This window comes from Taurulus bubalis (genome assembly GCF_910589615.1).
Source record: "Taurulus bubalis genome assembly, chromosome: 16".
NCBI lineage: Eukaryota > Metazoa > Chordata > Actinopteri > Perciformes > Cottidae > Taurulus > Taurulus bubalis.
In genome coordinates this window covers 20620324-20626545 of record NC_136604.1, presented here as the reverse complement: position 1 = coordinate 20626545, position 6222 = coordinate 20620324, and the positions used below count along the sequence as shown (strand labels likewise).

General features: G+C 45.7%; 1 pseudogene across 1 annotated transcript; it reads left to right on the top strand.

Annotated features, from left to right (window-relative positions):
* The first annotated feature begins 1543 nt into the window (after positions 1-1543).
* Positions 1544-5458, top strand: LOC306748709 (annotated as a pseudogene). The gene is made up of 2 exons: positions 1544-1582; positions 4619-5458. The product of its transcript is annotated as an uncharacterized misc_RNA (transcript).
* The last annotated feature ends 764 nt before the right edge of the window (positions 5459-6222 follow it).

Here is a 6222-nt window from a genome sequence, read left to right as displayed (position 1 = left end):
AAATGAATGCGTGTGTTTTCCTGTGAAGACATTGGTAAATGAAAGCAGCTTTAGTCAGTGTTCATCCTCACTTTCTGAAGCCCTCATACTCATTTCCATTCTAAGGAAAGAAAAGCTTACTTCAGACCATTAATATGATAATATCAGCAAGACGACTGCTGCTCCGAGGATTCTCATGCATGGAAAGTAATTGTCCATTTATTCATAATCTTTTCCCTAAGTAATATATTCAAACTGATTGAATTCTGCTGTCGGTGGGCTTAAACCTAATATTGTGATGCTCTTCTGGGTTTTTGGGGGCATTCACTGTCAATTATTTAATAAAGAATAATCAAAGGGTGCTGCAAAAATGTATCCATTTACCAAAACAATGGAGAGATATTTCACACAGAGATGAACAAAAAAAACGGTAAAATATTCCCTCAAGGCGTTAGAAAGATCGTAATTCAATCAAGCGGGCGGATGCATCAGCTGCAGGAGGAACGAGGCTCCGTGTTGTGGATGTGAGAGGAAACTAATTCAACAACATTGTCACTTTTAATTCTTGAAAATGCAGATTGACGATTGAAAATTGGAAGTTGCTTCTTGACCTCGAACAGCTGACGATCTCAACGCGAGTGTTCAGTGACTTTCTCGGTCCGGAGAGTCTCCGTGTTTTCAAGAAGTTCAAGGACCAACAGTGAAGCTCAACTTCTCAGTTGCTTTAAACTCATACTTTGATATTTACATTAGAAGATCGATATTGTGCCGATAAATGAAGCAAAAGTGAGTGCACGTTGTCGGTGATAATCCAAGATAACTGTGCAAACTATAACATTCGCGGGAGTTCAATGTTAGAGCGGGAAAGTTGATCTAGTTTGGGTCATAATTAGTTTGATTTATTGTGTGTGTAACGTTTCTCTGTTGCACACTCGGGGCGTTAGCATAGCATCCAACAACCAACGAGCTTCTCTGAGCATCGTTTACACGCGTCTTTTAGTCGGGAAGGCGCAATCAGCTGTCATGTAAACGCTGTTAGCTCTGTTAGCATTGTTAGCTTCCGTCTGCCGGCTTTGAGAGCCGTCGAAAAAAAGACAATGGGTAAGCTCTGAACTTCAAATGTAGCCCCCTTTCAAAGGATTCCTGAAAAGAAAATGTAATTGATGAAGTCAGGTAGGAGTCACCTTCCCTTTCGTTGATCTCACGTTGAAGACAGACTCACCTTTTTACCTTGAAAGACTGACAGATGAGCCCTTTTTCGGGGATATGTAACCTGGAATGAAACCCTTAAAAAGCGACGCATGACACTCAACTTTTTCTTCCGACTCCGAGGCTCCGGGCGGCGGCGGCGAGGGGAATCGAGCACGGCGGGCGCCCAGCGCTGAATCATCAGTGTTTCATTTTTACTGTGCGGATACAGGGACTGGTGAGACTTAACCCCAGACGCTGTGGATATTGGCGGGTCGCTACCCATGAGGCCGCAGGGGCCCGGCTGCCACGGCGACCTCCTTGACCCCTGGATGACAGAGCTGGTGGCGATATTAGCCTCCGGGCGGATCTAGAGATGTCCGACTTCTGGTTTCACGAGGGTGGGGTTGAGAATGTGAGTGAAGAGGAGAGAGCGATAGATGGCACACTGTGACGTCTCCGGAGGGTTGAGGGAGAGGAAGAGAGAGAGGAAGAGAGCTTCAATGTCAGCGGCAGAATCAAAGGGGAGAAAAGGGGGAGGGGCTTCTGAAAACCAGTCTGATTAAAACACACGCTGACCCAAGGCCGGCACGTTGATACAAAGAGAGACTTTGTTTGTTTGAGCCCGGAGAGAAGAAGAAGAACTGTGAGCATGTGTGCGGACATTGGTGTGTGTGTGTGTGTGTGTGTGTGTGTGTGTGGCTGGAGGTATTGGCGAGCATCAGGGAGCAGGGGAGTTTTTGGGGAAAGGTCGTGAGGCGCTCCGGCTTGGCATGGCGGCATATTTCATTTATAAGCTCGCCGGGGCCGATGAAGCTGTAACTCTTCACTTCCTGCTGAAAATGCAGCGCTCGTCCAATCAGAGCAGAGAGGAAAGACAAAGGTTGATTTCATCTGCACGATTTAGCCCTTTTTTTAAATAATTTGTTTATTTCACCCATTTATTCCACGTCGGATTGCGTTGATTCCATTAGAAGCGGACACAGGGAAGCGGTGGGAGCATTTGTGTTATCTTATCATGAAGCATTCGGCTATTCTGTTTCTGTATTTTCGATAATAACATGCAGTCAATGATGGTTTTATTTTTTAATAAATATACATTGATATATATACAATATTGGCCTTTTAACCCTTGTATTAAGAAACAACCATAAACGTTATTATTGCAATCCAATGTGAATGAGCTCTGCAGGAATTCTGACACTTTTAACATTAATTGTTGCTTTTGAAAGGTCTGATCCAGCATGAACTGGTTGTAACTGGTAACATTAGGACATTACAAGTATCTTAATAGTCAACTATTCATATAATATAATATAATATACATACTGTAACAGGTTCATTTGTCATGTACTCCACATTACAGTAAGAGCTCTCAGTTATAATTCATCATAAACTGCCTGGTTCTGGTCTCCGTTCTTATTGCTGCTGTTTTTCTTCTTTTATCACATAAACAGTGTATTATTTATTCTTTTTTGTGTGTAAAGTACCAGCAGGTTGTATTGTCCTGTGGTATGTTTATGAGTTTTTGCTGGCTTGATGTCTAAAATGCATTATATAAACATAAACTTATAATGCATTATGATCTGCTTAGAGCACTCATACATATCCATAATGCTTTATGACCACACATTATAAAGCAAAATGATTCATAAGAGCAAGTATGATAATACTTCATAACTGCTGGTTTCTGGCGGACATTTGTTCTGCAATGATCGTAGTGTATAATAATATAGTTGTAATATATCATGATCTTTTCATATAATGCATTATAATGTGCTTTTAAAAAAGCTACTCCAAGTGGTCATTGTTTGATTTAAGTAAAATAAAACAATATTTTTGTCGTTCTTGCATAAACTTTTATTAAAACAGTGGTTTTAATGCTTTATAAATAAGATTACAATGTATGAAAATGTAAGCATTTAATACACTGTGATGCTTGCAAAACAATATCAGTGAAGTATTCTGATACTTTGCTGTATACGTCGTTATACAGAGCTTTATAATGTGTTGAGATTATTGCTATGAAGGATTCTGAACATGTATGAGTGCTTATAAGTATTATTATAAAGTTTTAGGTATATTAAAACGTTGGCGTCATCGAAAGTGAAACATCTGAACACATCCAAAGTATTATTGACCGCCCGTTAGCCGGCTATCAGACGTCTCAGCTGAATTAATTCGGAGCTTTCTATTGGCTCTCGCCTCGCCGGAAAGATCTCTTCCCACTCAAACTCAGGAGAAAAAGATCGTGCTGCTCCCTAGTTTATCATTTAACATATTTCACGTTCCTTTCACCTTTAGCGCTGCTCAATACCGTCTGACGGGTGACCTTTCAGTGGGCGAATGAGAAAAGGCCTCCAACTGTAAGCACCCACTCACACACAAGCGAGGACAAATAGGAGAGTGCACACACTCGTCCTAAGGTCACGAAGCCCGAGGCCGTCAATAAGAGAGGAGAGCTTTTGTGTTTCCTCCCAGAAAACAGTCTGACAGGCCGGTGAGTGGAGAGGAAGGAGAGGAAGGAGAGGAGGGAGAGGAGGGAGAGGAGGGAGAGGAAGGAGAGGAGGGAGAGGAAGGAGAGGAAGGAGAAGAAGGAGAAGAGGTAGAGGAAGAGGAGGAAGGAGAGGAGGGAGAGGAAGAAGAAGAGGGAGAGGAGGGAGAGGAAGGAGAGGAAGGAGAGGAGGGAGAGGAATGAGAGGAGGGAGAAGAAGGGAGAGGAAGGAGAGGAAGGAGAAGAGGGAGAGGAAGGAGAAGAAGGAGAAGAATAAGAGGAAGGAGAGGAGGGTGAGGGAGGAGAGGAAGGAGAAGAAGGAGAGGAAGGAGAAGAAGGAGAAGAAAGGGAGGAGGGAGAGGGAGGAGAGGAAGGAGAGGAGGGAGAGGGAGGGGAAGGAGAAGACGGAGAGGAATTAGAGGAAGGGGAGGAGGGTGAGGGAGGAGAGGAGGGAGAGGAAGGAGAGGAAGGAGAAGAGGGAGAGGAGGGAGAGGAAGAAGAGGAAGGAGAGGAAACGCTCCCCAAACAAGATGATCGAGGTGCATACATGTAACACACATACAGACACGCACACACACACACTTAATGCACACACACACACACGCACGCACGCACACACTGACACACACACAGACATACACACACAGACAGACACACACACAGACAGACACACACACAGACAGACACACACGCACACACACACACAGACATACACACACAGACAGACACACAGACACACACACAGACACACACACACGTACACAGACACACACACAGACACACGCACGCACACGCACACACACTCACACACAGACAGACACTCACACACAGACAGACATGCACACACAGACACACACACACAGACACACATAGACAGACACACAGACACACAGACACGCACACAGACACACACACACAGACAGACACTGATACACACGCATACAGACACACACGCAGACAGACACACACACAGACAGACACACACACAGACAGACACACACACGCACACAGACACACACACACACACACAGACACACGCGCAGACAGACACACACACACGCACACACATGCCGACAGACACACACACACAGACTGACACACAGACACACACGCAGACAGACACACACACACGCACACAGACACACACACAGACACACACACGCACACACACACGCACACAGACACACACGCAGACAGACACACACACACAGACACACACACGCAGACAAACACACACACAGACACACACACAGACAGACAGACACACACACACGCACACACATGCCGACAGACACACACACACAGACTGACACACAGACACACACACAGACAGACACACACACGCACACAGACACACACGCAGACAGACACACGCACACAGACACACACGCAGACAGACACACGCACACAGACACACACACAGACACACACACGCACACACACACGCACACAGACACACACGCAGACAGACACACAGACAGACACACAGACACACAGACAGACACACACACGCAGACAGACACACACACGCAGACTGACACACACACACAGACACACGCACACAGACACACACACACACTCACAGACAGACACACACACACACTCACAGACACACACATACTCACATACAGACAGACACACACACACACTCACAGACAGACAGACACACACACACACACACTCACAGACACACACACACACACACACACACACACACACACACACACACACACACACACACACACACACACAGCATCTTACATGTGGCTCCGTGTTGAAGTCAACATGAACATGTGACCCTCACCTCTCATCTCTTCTCTGTATGTTCATAGAAAGCTGACTTAATGGAGCCTTTGTCACTCAGCCATCGCTGCGGCAGTTAAACATCCAGACGCGCAGACGGCAGGTAAACAAAGGGAGAATCATTCACATCAGCTACACAATCACACACACACACACACACACACACACACACACACACACAGAGCCACTCCAGAGGCCGAACATTAAGTCATACAAACACCTTCAGTGTCAGCCTTGGCTGTGAAAGGGGGAGGAGAGATGGATGTTCTTTAGCCTCGGCCGCTCAGGCAGTGATGAACGACCAGATCATGTCCAGGCCACACACACACACACACACACACACACACACACACACACACACACACACACACACACACACATCTGTACGAACACTCGCGAAAGTACACACAAAAACAGAAAGCACATATTTAAATATGCAGAATAAATAACACAGACCCACACAGCTGCCTGGATGCCCTCCACATCTGCACCGTGCACACGTGCACACGTGCACGCCGTCTCCCGCAGTGCACGAGGGCTTTGAAGTTTCCACGAGAATCCATCGCTGCTCCACCGACTCAATACAGACGGAGGATATGGGTTCGATATGAAAAAGAAAAAATGGACAATTACAGAGAGGTGTTTCGTGGTCTCTATGGAGATGAGGAGATGAGGAAGGAAGGAAGGAGGAAACTAAGTGTGTCCTTCAGGAAGCAGTTTGGCTTTATCGCATTAGACTGCAGTGGAAACAACAAGAG